Source organism: Sinohyriopsis cumingii, chromosome 17, assembly GCF_028554795.1.
Source record: "Sinohyriopsis cumingii isolate HCF-2022 chromosome 17, ASM2855479v2, whole genome shotgun sequence".
Classification (NCBI taxonomy): domain Eukaryota; kingdom Metazoa; phylum Mollusca; class Bivalvia; order Unionida; family Unionidae; genus Sinohyriopsis; species Sinohyriopsis cumingii.
This window is the reverse complement of record NC_142977.1, coordinates 58,672,679-58,690,534: the sequence shown is the minus strand read 5'-3', so window position 1 is coordinate 58,690,534 and position 17,856 is coordinate 58,672,679. Positions and strand designations below refer to the sequence as shown.

The following is a 17,856-nucleotide window of genomic DNA, read 5'->3' as shown; positions in this document are numbered from 1 at the left end:
TTTAAGTCCTTTTACCGTCTTGAGTTTGGAACACTCATTACTAAAATTCGCACCTGACTCTTTGGTGCGGAATTGAAAGCACATGTTTCAAACACATACTGGTCCAGAAAATGCCGCGGCTCATATCCTTTCATCTGCACAAAAGCTGACATCCAGATTTCATCTATACCGATAAATATAGGTTTCATCTATACTTATAAATGTAGGTTTGATTATGAGCACTCACAATCTTTAAGTTGTTGAATTTTAAATATCATGGTGTTTACATAGGTTTACTATGGGAACTGAATTAGTACCGTGAGTTCTGTGGACTGAACACATTTGCTCGTGAGATGCCACAGGCCACTCTTGCTTTGGCAATTCTGGCATTTGTCTCATCATCGCTTTGGACTGCACGCGACTGCTACTGCCAAGACAGGTGATCTTGTCCACTGCCAGGTGGGTTTGGCCATTCACGGTGATGGTATCCTCTTGGTAACCAAAACAATAATTTCCTTTAACTTCGTCTTCGGCTGTAGTCTCCTCAGATTGAAAAACAATCCGGCCCACCGGCATCTGATATCGATATCATTGTCCTTACAGTATGGAGCGCTGGGCGATATCGGTACCGTAATGGCAAAAGATCACGTGATAACCAGCAGGCCGCGCCTTTTAAATTCTCAATTTCGAGGTCAATCCTATTGATCACACCTTGGAATATATGCCGATAACTGCAGTCGGATCACCTCACCTGTTTGCGAAAGAAGGATTGTCCGAAAAATTGCGAATGCATCTAACTACTTTTTCATTCGTAAGCTCTAGGTCAATCGTACAGTCATTATCTTCGTAGAAACTGTCGAGGTAGTCCGAATAGATCAGGGTTTATTTGTTGTTTCGGAGACATTTTCAGCGAACAAAATTAAACATTTTTTGTAAATTACTGCGAAGACTTGAAAAATCCGAGGAAATATGGAAAGGTCGTTGAAAAATCCAATGACGTATGGTGAGGTCGATGAAAAATCCAAGGGCGTACGGAAATTTCTTTGAAAAATCCAAGGGCTATGGAAAGGTCTATATATGTATCAATAAACAACCATGTACAGCGATTAACTGACACTTACATAGAGACAGAGCTGATGATCCTCCGACAATATGAAGAAATTGTCATACTTCATTTTAGCTTCGAGCTTGTTTTATTTTGAATTTGTAACTCAACAATTGTGACAATTTATTCATACTTTGTTGAACTAACCGGTTTTCAAACTATGTTGTATGACGAAATAGACACACATAGGGATCATATTCGCTTCAATTTGCATACACCCACCTCATCTTTCGCATTAGGATTTACAAAAATAAAATAAAGTCTTTAAATTAATGTAAATAAGAAAGAACTTAAAATAATATTCAAGGTTCCACCGAGATTTGAACTCGGATCGCTGGATTCAAAGTCCAGAGTGCTAACCATTACACCATGGAACCATTGTAGCATGTGTCGACAAGACACTTGTAAAAAGTGTCTCCACTGTTCTACGCCAAGTTCTGACAGCGGCCATTTAGTGGCCATGTTCTGATGACTTATGTTATTAGCAAAATCGCTAATTTTACCAGCCAACTAGATGAAGTCTTACACCTTCGCGTTTCGGAGACTGTGCGGTGTGCTAAAGATCGTCGTGGTGGGCCGAAAGATTGGAAATTTAAAATTTCTGAAAGCTGCATTTCCACTGGCTAATTCCAAAATTAGTAGAATATGACCTCTTAGCGGTCGCTCTCAGATCTTCACGTTAAGACAGAGGAGATTTGAATTTAATCAGATTGCCCCAGGCTTGTATCTATCAGTGTACATAGTTGCCTTATCTTATGTATACAGGAAGTGTAACTATGCAGTGGGAACACGTCACGAGTTGTAATTATATTGACACTAAATATGAAAAGAACTGTAACCCGACTGGGAATATTCTTATTCAATTTTTAGAAGGCAAATGAAGTATCTTTGTTGTTTAAGGTATAAAGTACATTCTGATTAACTTTTGTAAAAGAAACATCAAAGAAAACGCTGAATGTGGCTCTAAATTAATTGATTATGATAATGGTATCGATTCACATCTGAGAAGTGTAGATACATGTTCATTATTAGAATTTAGATAAAACTAAACAATGTTACATGTAACTGAGACATGTGAGTCTTTAGTGTAGTTTCCAAATTTCACCCAGTAATACATACTAATCATCTGTAAACAATATTCTCTTATACATAGTTTTTTATATTTCTTCTATGAAATCCACTAGTAGTACGGAAAAGGTCTCTTGTCTCATTCAATAACCTATGGGTCCCCGGACACCCATTCTGGCCTCTAACCCTTTGATAAGCTATCCACCACGCGACATATAGATGTTTGGATACTTTTTCTTGATTTTTCTATGACGTCCATATGGCTTTTCGGATGTCTTCCCTGCTCTCATACGTAGAACCCTTGAGTTGGATCTGTATTCAATATATACACTGTACAAAAATGCTCACTTTTCGGAGAATTTATTTTGCGGGCAATAAAGAAAATTCCTTGCTCTTGCTATGAGCAAAAACCCATGAAAATGTTTATATTTTATTTGCTAATTAGTTATATCTGATACACTGACCCTCACAAAACTATTTTATTTATGAACCTGAGATGAAATTCTACATTTCGCCTCTTTCCCTAATGTAACTGTGCCTTCGAACAATGGACAAGGTATATTCCATAATTTAGATGTCTTAATCACTCAGCAAAGAGAGGGAGAGAGAGAGAGAGAGAGAGAGAGAGAGAGAGAGAGAGAGAGATTCACATGTAAGTTAGTTTCTTCACAGAATAATAGAAACCACTAGCCAATTTCTGACTGCAGTTGTAAGATATCTGAGCAGAAAGTAACAGCTACTTTATAAGTATGCAAGTCAGTTTAATGTGAGTTATAGGCCACCAAGTAGTATTCCTCAGAGAAGATACAAGTCTCGGTTTTAAAAATTAAAGCCACACAAGTACCAGTTTATTACTTTGTGAAAAATGGGTTCATTATGAGAAAATGGCGGCAACCGATGCACCTGCTGGTGAAAGTGTTGTTCCGAAGGCATATGGACAGGACATGCATAGTATAGCCCATAAAACCCCTTAAGCTGGTCATTTGGTGTCAGTAAGACTTATCACAAGATCCTGAATCGTTTTTATTTGCTGAAAATTAAAGTGATGTTTTTAAGTACCTTAGCTCATCTTACACTTGTCAAATGGTAGGAAATCCCAATCAGAAGATATCTAAGGCACATCTGCAACCTATTCCTGCATTTGACCATTTGACAAGCCATCTAATAGAAAAATGGTAGACTCTCGGTTCTTTACCTAACACAAAGTCAAGCAAGCAACACTTGTTGACCATAATGTATGCGTCCTCAAGCTTTTCATAGCCAATTCCTTTAAAGAATATTCAAGCAAAACGTGTTCTAAAAGTTTAGGCAATGTTTTAACACTTGTTTGCCTCCCCAAATCTGTCCAGCAAATTTTATGTTTGATTATTTCCAAGAACGTATGCAGGAAGTAGACATTCAGTAGTTTAATTTTTGTATCTGTCACCCTGAAAGTAATGGGGCTAGCTCAAGACTGTCCGAAAACTCTCTCACCTACCCAGGATACATGTATACCATTATATTGAATCAAACCTTATAAAAGACAGTGATCAGTAAAATCCTGGATTGTATAATTATCGAGTAAGATCAGGAGAGTTTTTTAAAATATATAGTGTATCCCATATTGGTAATTATCACCAAATAAAAGATGCCATGACTACCCTAGGACAGCAAAAGACTGTCCCAAAACAACCTCAACTACCCATGATACATGTAGGCGATTAAATAGAACAAAACCAAATAAAAAGACAGCGATCTGTAAAATTCTACCCTGTATAATTATCGAGCAAGATCATTAGAGTTTATTCTTTTGTTGATACTTGCTGAAGACTGTCCCAAAACACACTCATCGACCGCAACATTCATATTTCAAAATATCTTTAAAGCTTCTTTCTTAAATCTTTAATATGACAAAGAGCAGCTGAATAATTACATCCTAAGAGTCCTATCTTTATATTTGCAAAATTCTTGAACCAAATTATTAATTTTAATTGGTTTGATAATGGCAAGAATTACAAAAAATAAAAGTAAAATCTCCTGTAAAATCTTTTGTCTCTGATTATTTTCAGTTTTAGAGACAAATGTTTTAATGGATGCAAAGTAGTTTTAAAGCTGTTTTTTGTTTTTGTTTTTTATATATATAAATACATTCAAAGGTTAAGGTTCCGTACATTAACAATGCAAATTAAGTATTTGGGAACAACTGTACACTAAATCCAATACTTCTAATCGCAAGTAAATACTTTTATCATGATACGAACATGATTTTCCACAGTTTGATTATTTGGGGTTTTTTTTGCGGCAAAATATGTTCCAAAATGAAGATCATGATAAGAATAATAACACCTGTAAGGAATGATTAATTGTTTTTAATGTCATTTTACCTATAAACTTTTTTATGTGCTATTGATGTTGATCTGAATTATTTTATTTTCGCGGGAGCTTATGTACAATATTATCACAGGAAAAGAAAGACGTCTGTGAGGTGCGTCAAAATGGGTGACGTACAATACAATCCTTACAACCAGGGTTCGTCCGATGAATACTCGTTAAGAAGATTACGAGGGAATATATCATTGTCATTTCTGATCCTTACTTTGCTAAAATAACTAATGTTTCCAAGTAATGAGAGATGACACTAAGAAGTAGATTTCTTAAACTTTGAAGGTAAATACTTCAGTGCGTCAAAACTGGGTTTGAAAAAGATGGACCACCCTGTTGTAGTGTATGCGTTTTTGTTCTCGTAAGGTGCTATAAATCGCTTAGATCTTCGAGAAAGCATATGGTTTTAGAGACGATTAAAACTGTGTTGGTAATGTACACCTCAAAAAAGGGGAGTGAAAGAGTTATCGACATAAAATGAATGCCGTAAAGGAAAAAATTTAGAAATTTAGAGAGACACGAGATGGACGACAAAGACGATACTGATAAAACTTAGTATTTACATTGTTGCAGGACCAGATAGGTATAAAAACAGCAGTTGGAATGATGTAATTGTAAAGTTCAGAAACAGAATATACAAAGTTTGTAGTAACTGACATTGCGTTTGTCATACGACAAATTACGGAATCGATTCAGTTGTGGCAAATCGCAAGATAAAATAACGCAGAAGGAAAGTTGATCGAAAAACTTGCAAGCAACCATTTACAGCTTGCATCAATGAAAATTAGAAAATTCTTGACTAGAATTATGAATGTAGCACTTGCAAGCAGTCATTTACAATAATGCAGAAGGAAAGTAGCACTTACAAACTGCCACGTACAATTTGCATCAATGAAAATACAATATACATTGATAGAATTATGAAAGTAGCACTTGCAAGCAGCCATTTACAATAATGCATCATGGAAGATTAGGAAATACACGCATATAATTATTTCGGTAATCCACCTCCATATATGCCTGCCATATTTCCGACAACGTGTGTGTCCGATTTAGATTTTTAACGTAGCTTTAAAATAAATTCAGTCATATCGCTACGATGCCTGCAATGTGGCAGTTTATAGTGATGTCTAGCACTGGGGCATCATGCTGCAGACATGTAGCATGATGTACCACACAGACACATTATCCTGACACCAGGCCGACCAGTCCTAAAACTAACCTCTTAATGCTGTGCGCCTAGCGAGGTAGCTGTTAGTACCATTTTTGTAAGTCTTTGGCATGACTCGGCCGGGGATCAAACCCACGATCTCCCACATCCAAGGCGGGCGCTCTAACCACTAGGCCACTGGAGCGGTCCGACAACGCAAGCTTTCAATTTCTAGGTTATCTTTGTCCTTTGACGGTAAGTGAAAAATTAAGAAAACAAAGTCGTAATTACAAAATTTCTAAGTGCAAAAATTGTAATGTTGTTGAAGAGGATTTAGGTAATATATAGTTGTAAGTACGAATTACTGAGTTGTAAGCAAGGGGCTGTAAGTCGCTTCTTCTTCTTCTGTACATTCGCCTCCTGTTCCACATGAAACTTTGAGAAAAGTATTTGAATAAAAATAAAAAAAACCTAGGTTCCACCGAGATTTGAACTCGGATTGCTGGATTCAAAGTCCAGAGTGCTAACCATTACACCATGGAACCTATCGGTTACAACGGGTCATCTTCTCAAAACTTATTAGTAGGTTGTAGTATATGCGTATTCTTTACTGTTTTGCTAAAACATGTGCATGAGGTAATAGGAGCGAGGCGATAATACTCAATAGGAAGAGAGCTATTCCAGTATCCAATGGCAATGACATGCGCAAATCGCAATATGTCTGTGTGTGACGGGTTCGCACACACTGGCTGCTGAATGGAAAAGTAAAAATAAATATACACACATTTGGCGGGAAACGCTTTCCAACGCAGGTTTATTCGTTTCCTATCACCATTATATACGTGAATCAGAGGAATAATTTAGCGGTGAGTACCCTGTGGACACCAACTTTTGGTGTCCGCAATATAAAATGTTTCCATCAAGAAGGTTTATGCTTTGAATCCGTGTCCATAACGCATTAAATTGGAATACACAGAGTGGGAGAGAGAGAGAGAGAGAGAGAGAGAGAGAGAGAGAGAGAGAGAGAGAGAATAACTATAAAAGAAAAAGATCATATTTGTATAACAACAATGTGATCGTAAAGTGTACCTCTTATCACTTTGCACATTAGTGACATTTATAATAAATGTGTACGAATACAGTTTCTAAGGTATCGAGTGCTGGTCAGTATCAGTGTTGTCATGGTAGAGGTCACGTTATAGAAAAGGGATTCGCTATTTAAAATTGATATCGACTAATATATGCATATATTCATAATGAAACACATATAGTGCAGTGTAATTGACTCCTCGCGGAGAAAAGTGAGAAGAGGTAACGGTCCGCAGCCAATATCAAGACATAAAGGAAATGTGTTTACGTTGCGCAATTCTTTAATTGCAATTAATAAATCAAAGTCGAAATTACAAGATATCTTTGTTTTCAAATCGTAATGTAGTTGCAAAGAATTTGCGAGATTCCCCTTTTTAAGTGCGAATTATTGAATTGTCAGCAAGGAGCACTAGGTTGCAACTCTATTGCGAAACTAGATTCATATTTCGCACTAACCCATTTCCAAGCAATACTGTATGTCGTTAAATAGGTACATACAATGTATCCTCTCATACTCGCTTCTACTATTGTACATTTGTCTTCTGTTCGACATAAAACTTTAAGAAAAGGTATTTTTAGGATTAAAAAGATAAACTTAGGTTCCACCGAGATTTGAACTCGGATTGCTGGATTCAGAGTCCAGAGTGCTAACCATTACACCATGGAACCTATCGATGACACAGGGTCATATTCCAAAAACATGTTAGGAGGTAGTAATATATCAGTATTATATCAGCTTACCGTTGGACTCCCTTGTGTTCATTTATATTACCGATAAGGTGCATTCATGTTGTCAGAGATTTCGTCTTACTTTATTGATAAAACGTTACACTCCTGTAATACACACAAACAAACACACACACACAGATGAATATGTATATATATATATATATATATATATATATATATATATATATATATATATATATATATATATATATATGAAAATAATAAAAGTGTATATGAAGATTAAAAGTGAAATGCCTAAAAGATTAGTACTATTACGTTCGAGTGGAATGTATATTAAATTAGTAAGATACATTGAAATATCTTAAAGTGATTAAATAAAATGAAATTATGCTGGCTAATTTAAAATCAAGTTATAAAGTTCACTTATGACTATCAGGCTAAATTTAGGCAGATCAATACTCTATATATAAATAATGATATAGTATGTTTTTCCCGAGATTTTAAAGTTCTAAATATGTAACCATCAAGGCGATATTTCTTCTATATTCCTGTCTACGTGAAAACCTCAGAGTCTGGGACTCTGTCTTGAAATCATATCCAGATGAGTTTCTTTAGGAAGCCCATTGAAAATGACATTATTTTATTGATGGAATTTAAGTCCTTTTACCGTCTTGAGTTTGGAACACTCATTACTAAAATTCGCACCTGACTCTTTGGTGCGGAATTGAAAGCACATGTTTCAAACACATACTGGTCCAGAAAATGCCGCGGCTCATATCCTTTCATCTGCACAAAAGCTGACATCCAGATTTCATCTATACCGATAAATATAGGTTTCATCTATACTTATAAATGTAGGTTTGATTATGAGCACTCACAATCTTTAAGTTGTTGAATTTTAAATATCATGGTGTTTACATAGGTTTACTATGGGAACTGAATTAGTACCGTGAGTTCTGTGGACTGAACACATTTGCTCGTGAGATGCCACAGGCCACTCTTGCTTTGGCAATTCTGGCATTTGTCTCATCATCGCTTTGGACTGCACGCGACTGCTACTGCCAAGACAGGTGATCTTGTCCACTGCCAGGTGGGTTTGGCCATTCACGGTGATGGTATCCTCTTGGTAACCAAAACAATAATTTCCTTTAACTTCGTCTTCGGCTGTAGTCTCCTCAGATTGAAAAACAATCCGGCCCACCGGCATCTGATATCGATATCATTGTCCTTACAGTATGGAGCGCTGGGCGATATCGGTACCGTAATGGCAAAAGATCACGTGATAACCAGCAGGCCGCGCCTTTTAAATTCTCAATTTCGAGGTCAATCCTATTGATCACACCTTGGAATATATGCCGATAACTGCAGTCGGATCACCTCACCTGTTTGCGAAAGAAGGATTGTCCGAAAAATTGCGAATGCATCTAACTACTTTTTCATTCGTAAGCTCTAGGTCAATCGTACAGTCATTATCTTCGTAGAAACTGTCGAGGTAGTCCGAATAGATCAGGGTTTATTTGTTGTTTCGGAGACATTTTCAGCGAACAAAATTAAACATTTTTTGTAAATTACTGCGAAGACTTGAAAAATCCGAGGAAATATGGAAAGGTCGTTGAAAAATCCAATGACGTATGGTGAGGTCGATGAAAAATCCAAGGGCGTACGGAAATTTCTTTGAAAAATCCAAGGGCTATGGAAAGGTCTATATATGTATCAATAAACAACCATGTACAGCGATTAACTGACACTTACATAGAGACAGAGCTGATGATCCTCCGACAATATGAAGAAATTGTCATACTTCATTTTAGCTTCGAGCTTGTTTTATTTTGAATTTGTAACTCAACAATTGTGACAATTTATTCATACTTTGTTGAACTAACCGGTTTTCAAACTATGTTGTATGACGAAATAGACACACATAGGGATCATATTCGCTTCAATTTGCATACACCCACCTCATCTTTCGCATTAGGATTTACAAAAATAAAATAAAGTCTTTAAATTAATGTAAATAAGAAAGAACTTAAAATAATATTCAAGGTTCCACCGAGATTTGAACTCGGATCGCTGGATTCAAAGTCCAGAGTGCTAACCATTACACCATGGAACCATTGTAGCATGTGTCGACAAGACACTTGTAAAAAGTGTCTCCACTGTTCCACGCCAAGTTCTGACAGCGGCCATTTAGTGGCCATGTTCTGATGACTTATGTTATTAGCAAAATCGCTAATTTTACCAGCCAACTAGATGAAGTCTTACACCTTCGCGTTTCGGAGACTGTGCGGTGTGCTAAAGATCGTCGTGGTGGGCCGAAAGATTGGAAATTTAAAATTTCTGAAAGCTGCATTTCCACTGGCTAATTCCAAAATTAGTAGAATATGACCTCTTAGCGGTCGCTCTCAGATCTTCACGTTAAGACAGAGGAGATTTGAATTTAATCAGATTGCCCCAGGCTTGTATCTATCAGTGTACATAGTTGCCTTATCTTATGTATACAGGAAGTGTAACTATGCAGTGGGAACACGTCACGAGTTGTAATTATATTGACACTAAATATGAAAAGAACTGTAACCCGACTGGGAATATTCTTATTCAATTTTTAGAAGGCAAATGAAGTATCTTTGTTGTTTAAGGTATAAAGTACATTCTGATTAACTTTTGTAAAAGAAACATCAAAGAAAACGCTGAATGTGGCTCTAAATTAATTGATTATGATAATGGTATCGATTCACATCTGAGAAGTGTAGATACATGTTCATTATTAGAATTTAGATAAAACTAAACAATGTTACATGTAACTGAGACATGTGAGTCTTTAGTGTAGTTTCCAAATTTCACCCAGTAATACATACTAATCATCTGTAAACAATATTCTCTTATACATAGTTTTTTATATTTCTTCTATGAAATCCACTAGTAGTACGGAAAAGGTCTCTTGTCTCATTCAATAACCTATGGGTCCCCGGACACCCATTCTGGCCTCTAACCCTTTGATAAGCTATCCACCACGCGACATATAGATGTTTGGATACTTTTTCTTGATTTTTCTATGACGTCCATATGGCTTTTCGGATGTCTTCCCTGCTCTCATACGTAGAACCCTTGAGTTGGATCTGTATTCAATATATACACTGTACAAAAATGCTCACTTTTCGGAGAATTTATTTTGCGGGCAATAAAGAAAATTCCTTGCTCTTGCTATGAGCAAAAACCCATGAAAATGTTTATATTTTATTTGCTAATTAGTTATATCTGATACACTGACCCTCACAAAACTATTTTATTTATGAACCTGAGATGAAATTCTACATTTCGCCTCTTTCCCTAATGTAATTGTGCCTTCGAACAATGGACAAGGTATATTCCATAATTTAGATGTCTTAATCACTCAGCAAAGAGAGGGAGAGAGAGAGAGAGAGAGAGAGATTCACATGTAAGTTAGTTTCTTCACAGAATAATAGAAACCACTAGCCAATTTCTGACTGCAGTTGTAAGATATCTGAGCAGAAAGTAACAGCTACTTTATAAGTATGCAAGTCAGTTTAATGTGAGTTATAGGCCACCAAGTAGTATTCCTCAGAGAAGATACAAGTCTCGGTTTTAAAAATTAAAGCCACACAAGTACCAGTTTATTACTTTGTGAAAAATGGGTTCATTATGAGAAAATGGCGGCAACCGATGCACCTGCTGGTGAAAGTGTTGTTCCGAAGGCATATGGACAGGACATGCATAGTATAGCCCATAAAACCCCTTAAGCTGGTCATTTGGTGTCAGTAAGACTTATCACAAGATCCTGAATCGTTTTTATCTGCTGAAAATTAAAGTGATGTTTTTAAGTACCTTAGCTCATCTTACACTTGTCAAATGGTAGGAAATCCCAATCAGAAGATATCTAAGGCACATCTGCAACCTATTCCTGCATTTGACCATTTGACAAGCCATCTAATAGAAAAATGGTAGACTCTCGGTTCTTTACCTAACACAAAGTCAAGCAAGCAACACTTGTTGACCATAATGTATGCGTCCTCAAGCTTTTCATAGCCAATTCCTTTAAAGAATATTCAAGCAAAACGTGTTCTAAAAGTTTAGGCAATGTTTTAACACTTGTTTGCCTCCCCAAATCTGTCCAGCAAATTTTATGTTTGATTATTTCCAAGAACGTATGCAGGAAGTAGACATTCAGTAGTTTAATTTTTGTATCTGTCACCCTGAAAGTAATGGGGCTAGCTCAAGACTGTCCGAAAACTCTCTCACCTACCCAGGATACATGTATACCATTATATTGAATCAAACCTTATAAAAGACAGTGATCAGTAAAATCCTGGATTGTATAATTATCGAGTAAGATCAGGAGAGTTTTTTAAAATATATAGTGTATCCCATATTGGTAATTATCACCAAATAAAAGATGCCATGACTACCCTAGGACAGCAAAAGACTGTCCCAAAACAACCTCAACTACCCATGATACATGTAGGCGATTAAATAGAACAAAACCAAATAAAAAGACAGCGATCTGTAAAATTCTACCCCGTATAATTATCGAGCAAGATCATTAGAGTTTATTCTTTTGTTGATACTTGCTGAAGACTGTCCCAAAACACACTCATCGACCGCAACATTCATATTTCAAAATATCTTTAAAGCTTCTTTCTTAAATCTTTAATATGACAAAGAGCAGCTGAATAATTACATCCTAAGAGTCCTATCTTTATATTTGCAAAATTCTTGAACCAAATTATTAATTTTAATTGGTTTGATAATGGCAAGAATTACAAAAAATAAAAGTAAAATCTCCTGTAAAATCTTTTGTCTCTGATTATTTTCAGTTTTAGAGACAAATGTTTTAATGGATGCAAAGTAGTTTTAAAGCTGTTTTTTGTTTTTGTTTTTTATATATATAAATACATTCAAAGGTTAAGGTTCCGTACATTAACAATGCAAATTAAGTATTTGGGAACAACTGTACACTAAATCCAATACTTCTAATCGCAAGTAAATACTTTTATCATGATACGAACATGATTTTCCACAGTTTGATTTTTTGGGGGTTTTTTTGCGGCAAAATATGTTCCAAAATGAAGATCATGATAAGAATAATAACACCTGTAAGGAATGATTAATTGTTTTTAATGTCATTTTACCTATAAACTTTTTTATGTGCTATTGATGTTGATCTGAATTATTTTATTTTCGCGGGAACTTATGTACAATATTATCACAGGAAAAGAAAGACGTCTGTGAGGTGCGTCAAAATGGGTGACGTACAATACAATCCTTACAACCAGGGTTCGTCCGATGAATACTCGTTAAGAAGATTACGAGGGAATATATCATTGTCATTTCTGATCCTTACTTTGCTAAAATAACTAATGTTTCCAAGTAATGAGAGATGACACTAAGAAGTAGATTTCTTAAACTTTGAAGGTAAATACTTCAGTGCGTCAAAACTGGGTTTGAAAAAGATGGACCACCCTGTTGTAGTGTATGCGTTTTTGTTCTCGTAAGGTGCTATAAATCGCTTAGATCTTCGAGAAAGCATATGGTTTTAGAGACGATTAAAACTGTGTTGGTAATGTACACCTCAAAAAAGGGGAGTGAAAGAGTTATCGACATAAAATGAATGCCGTAAAGGAAAAAATTTAGAAATTTAGAGAGACACGAGATGGACGACAAAGACGATACTGATAAAACTTAGTATTTACATTGTTGCAGGACCAGATAGGTATAAAAACAGCAGTTGGAATGATGTAATTGTAAAGTTCAGAAACAGAATATACAAAGTTTGTAGTAACTGACATTGCGTTTGTCATACGACAAATTACGGAATCGATTCAGTTGTGGCAAATCGCAAGATAAAATAACGCAGAAGGAAAGTTGATCGAAAAACTTGCAAGCAACCATTTACAGCTTGCATCAATGAAAATTAGAAAATTCTTGACTAGAATTATGAATGTAGCACTTGCAAGCAGTCATTTACAATAATGCAGAAGGAAAGTAGCACTTACAAACTGCCACGTACAATTTGCATCAATGAAAATACAATATACATTGATAGAATTATGAAAGTAGCACTTGCAAGCAGCCATTTACAATAATGCATCATGGAAGATTAGGAAATACACGCATATAATTATTTCGGTAATCCACCTCCATATATGCCTGCCATTATTCCGACAACGTGTGTGTCCGATTTAGATTTTTAACGTAGCTTTAAAATAAATTCAGTCATATCGCTACGATGCCTGCAATGTGGCAGTTTATAGTGATGTCTAGCACTGGGGCATCATGCTGCAGACATGTAGCATGATGTACCACACAGACACATTATCCTGACACCAGGCCGACCAGTCCTAAAACTAACCTCTTAATGCTGTGCGCCTAGCGAGGTAGCTGTTAGTACCATTTTTGTAAGTCTTTGGCATGACTCGGCCGGGGATCAAACCCACGATCTCCCACATCCAAGGCGGGCGCTCTAACCACTAGGCCACTGGAGCGGTCCGACAACGCAAGCTTTCAATTTCTAGGTTATCTTTGTCCTTTGACGGTAAGTGAAAAATTAAGAAAACAAAGTCGTAATTACAAAATTTCTAAGTGCAAAAATTGTAATGTTGTTGAAGAGGATTTAGGTAATATATAGTTGTAAGTACGAATTACTGAGTTGTAAGCAAGGGGCTGTAAGTCGCTTCTTCTTCTTCTGTACATTCGCCTCCTGTTCCACATGAAACTTTGAGAAAAGTATTTGAATAAAAATAAAAAAAACCTAGGTTCCACCGAGATTTGAACTCGGATTGCTGGATTCAAAGTCCAGAGTGCTAACCATTACACCATGGAACCTATCGGTTACAACGGGTCATCTTCTCAAAACTTATTAGTAGGTTGTAGTATATGCGTATTCTTTACTGTTTTGCTAAAACATGTGCATGAGGTAATAGGAGCGAGGCGATAATACTCAATAGGAAGAGAGCTATTCCAGTATCCAATGGCAATGACATGCGCAAATCGCAATATGTCTGTGTGTGACGGGTTCGCACACACTGGCTGCTGAATGGAAAAGTTAAAATAAATATACACACATTTGGCGGGAAACGCTTTCCAACGCAGGTTTATTCGTTTCCTATCACCATCATATACGTGAATCAGAGGAATAATTTAGCGGTGAGTACCCTGTGGACACCAACTTTTGGTGTCCGCAATATAAAATGTTTCCATTAAGAAGGTTTATGCTTTGAATCCGTGTCCATAACGCATTAAATTGGAATACACAGAGTGGGAGAGAGAGAGAGAGAGAGAGAGAGTGAGAGAGAGAATAACTATAAAAGAAAAAGATCATATTTGTATAACAACAATGTGATCGTAAAGTGTACCTCTTATCACTTTGCACATTAGTGACATTTATAATAAATGTGTACGAATACAGTTTCTAAGGTATCGAGTGCTGGTCAGTATCAGTGTTGTCATGGTAGAGGTCACGTTATAGAAAAGGGATTCGCTATTTAAAATTGATATCGACTAATATATGCATATATTCATAATGAAACACATATAGTGCAGTGTAATTGACTCCTCGCGGAGAAAAGTGAGAAGAGGTAACGGTCCGCAGCCAATATCAAGACATAAAGGAAATGTGTTTACGTTGCGCAATTCTTTAATTGCAATTAATAAATCAAAGTCGAAATTACAAGATATCTTTGTTTTCAAATCGTAATGTAGTTGCAAAGAATTTGCGAGATTCCCCTTTTTAAGTGCGAATTATTGAATTGTCAGCAAGGAGCACTAGGTTGCAACTCTATTGCGAAACTAGATTCATATTTCGCACTAACCCATTTCCAAGCAATACTGTATGTCGTTAAATAGGTACATACAATGTATCCTCTCATACTCGCTTCTACTATTGTACATTTGTCTTCTGTTCGACATAAAACTTTAAGAAAAGGTATTTTTAGGATTAAAAAGATAAACTTAGGTTCCACCGAGATTTGAACTCGGATTGCTGGATTCAGAGTCCAGAGTGCTAACCATTACACCATGGAACCTATCGATGACACAGGGTCATATTCCAAAAACATGTTAGGAGGTAGTAATATATCAGTATTATATCAGCTTACCGTTGGACTCCCTTGTGTTCATTTATATTACCGATAAGGTGCATTCATGTTGTCAGAGATTTCGTCTTACTTTATTGATAAAACGTTACACTCCTGTAATACACACAAACAAACACACACACACAGATGAATATGTATATATATATATATATATATATATATATATATATATATATATATATATATATATATATATATATATATATATATATATATATATATATATTTATATGAAAATAATAAAAGTGTATATGAAGATTAAAAGTGAAATGCCTAAAAGATTAGTACTATTACGTTCGAGTGGAATGTATATTAAATTAGTAAGATACATTGAAATATCTTAAAGTGATTAAATAAAATGAAATTATGCTGGCTAATTTAAAATCAAGTTATAAAGTTCACTTATGACTATCAGGCTAAATTTAGGCAGATCAATACTCTATATATAAATAATGATATAGTATGTTTTTCCCGAGATTTTAAAGTTCTAAATATGTAACCATCAAGGCGATATTTCTTCTATATTCCTGTCTACGTGAAAACCTCAGAGTCTGGGACTCTGTCTTGAAATCATATCCAGATGAGTTTCTTTAGGAAGCCCATTGAAAATGACATTATTTTATTGATGGAATTTAAGTCCTTTTACCGTCTTGAGTTTGGAACACTCATTACTAAAATTCGCACCTGACTCTTTGGTGCGGAATTGAAAGCACATGTTTCAAACACATACTGGTCCAGAAAATGCCGCGGCTCATATCCTTTCATCTGCACAAAAGCTGACATCCAGATTTCATCTATACCGATAAATATAGGTTTCATCTATACTTATAAATGTAGGCTTGATTATGAGCACTCACAATCTTTAAGTTGTTGAATTTTAAATATCATGGTGTTTACATAGGTTTACTATGGGAACTGAATTAGTACCGTGAGTTCTGTGGACTGAACACATTTGCTCGTGAGATGCCACAGGCCACTCTTGCTTTGGCAATTCTGGCATTTGTCTCATCATCGCTTTGGACTGCACGCGACTGCTACTGCCAAGACAGGTGATCTTGTCCACTGCCAGGTGGGTTTGGCCATTCACGGTGATGGTATCCTCTTGGTAACCAAAACAATAATTTCCTTTAACTTCGTCTTCGGCTGTAGTCTCCTCAGATTGAAAAACAATCCGGCCCACCGGCATCTGATATCGATATCATTGTCCTTACAGTATGGAGCGCTGGGCGATATCGGTACCGTAATGGCAAAAGATCACGTGATAACCAGCAGGCCGCGCCTTTTAAATTCTCAATTTCGAGGTCAATCCTATTGATCACACCTTGGAATATATGCCGATAACTGCAGTCGGATCACCTCACCTGTTTGCGAAAGAAGGATTGTCCGAAAAATTGCGAATGCATCTAACTACTTTTTCATTCGTAAGCTCTAGGTCAATCGTACAGTCATTATCTTCGTAGAAACTGTCGAGGTAGTCCGAATAGATCAGGGTTTATTTGTTGTTTCGGAGACATTTTCAGCGAACAAAATTAAACATTTTTTGTAAATTACTGCGAAGACTTGAAAAATCCGAGGAAATATGGAAAGGTCGTTGAAAAATCCAATGACGTATGGTGAGGTCGATGAAAAATCCAAGGGCGTACGGAAATTTCTTTGAAAAATCCAAGGGCTATGGAAAGGTCTATATATGTATCAATAAACAACCATGTACAGCGATTAACTGACACTTACATAGAGACAGAGCTGATGATCCTCCGACAATATGAAGAAATTGTCATACTTCATTTTAGCTTCGAGCTTGTTTTATTTTGAATTTGTAACTCAACAATTGTGACAATTTATTCATACTTTGTTGAACTAACCGGTTTTCAAACTATGTTGTATGACGAAATAGACACACATAGGGATCATATTCGCTTCAATTTGCATACACCCACCTCATCTTTCGCATTAGGATTTACAAAAATAAAATAAAGTCTTTAAATTAATGTAAATAAGAAAGAACTTAAAATAATATTCAAGGTTCCACCGAGATTTGAACTCGGATCGCTGGATTCAAAGTCCAGAGTGCTAACCATTACACCATGGAACCATTGTAGCATGTGTCGACAAGACACTTGTAAAAAGTGTCTCCACTGTTCTACGCCAAGTTCTGACAGCGGCCATTTAGTGGCCATGTTCTGATGACTTATGTTATTAGCAAAATCGCTAATTTTACCAGCCAACTAGATGAAGTCTTACACCTTCGCGTTTCGGAGACTGTGCGGTGTGCTAAAGATCGTCGTGGTGGGCCGAAAGATTGG

General features: G+C 36.2%; 7 non-coding genes across 7 annotated transcripts; all 7 read right to left on the bottom strand.

Moving 5' to 3' along the window:
• Positions 1-1,389: 1,389 nt before the first annotated feature.
• Positions 1,390-1,461, bottom strand: Trnaq-uug (transfer RNA glutamine (anticodon UUG)). Its single transcript has one exon. It is a non-coding gene; the product is annotated as a tRNA-Gln (tRNA).
• A 4,675-nt stretch (positions 1,462-6,136) lies between these two features.
• Trnaq-uug (transfer RNA glutamine (anticodon UUG)) lies at positions 6,137-6,208 on the bottom strand. Its single transcript has one exon. It is a non-coding gene; the product is annotated as a tRNA-Gln (tRNA).
• Positions 6,209-7,349: 1,141 nt separating this feature from the next.
• Positions 7,350-7,421, bottom strand: Trnaq-cug (transfer RNA glutamine (anticodon CUG)). Its single transcript has one exon. It is a non-coding gene; the product is annotated as a tRNA-Gln (tRNA).
• Positions 7,422-9,483: 2,062 nt separating this feature from the next.
• Trnaq-uug (transfer RNA glutamine (anticodon UUG)) lies at positions 9,484-9,555 on the bottom strand. Its single transcript has one exon. It is a non-coding gene; the product is annotated as a tRNA-Gln (tRNA).
• A 4,655-nt stretch (positions 9,556-14,210) lies between these two features.
• Trnaq-uug (transfer RNA glutamine (anticodon UUG)) lies at positions 14,211-14,282 on the bottom strand. Its single transcript has one exon. It is a non-coding gene; the product is annotated as a tRNA-Gln (tRNA).
• A 1,127-nt stretch (positions 14,283-15,409) lies between these two features.
• Positions 15,410-15,481, bottom strand: Trnaq-cug (transfer RNA glutamine (anticodon CUG)). Its single transcript has one exon. It is a non-coding gene; the product is annotated as a tRNA-Gln (tRNA).
• A 2,092-nt stretch (positions 15,482-17,573) lies between these two features.
• On the bottom strand, positions 17,574-17,645 carry Trnaq-uug (transfer RNA glutamine (anticodon UUG)). The gene has a single exon. It is a non-coding gene; the product is annotated as a tRNA-Gln (tRNA).
• Positions 17,646-17,856: the final 211 nt, after the last annotated feature.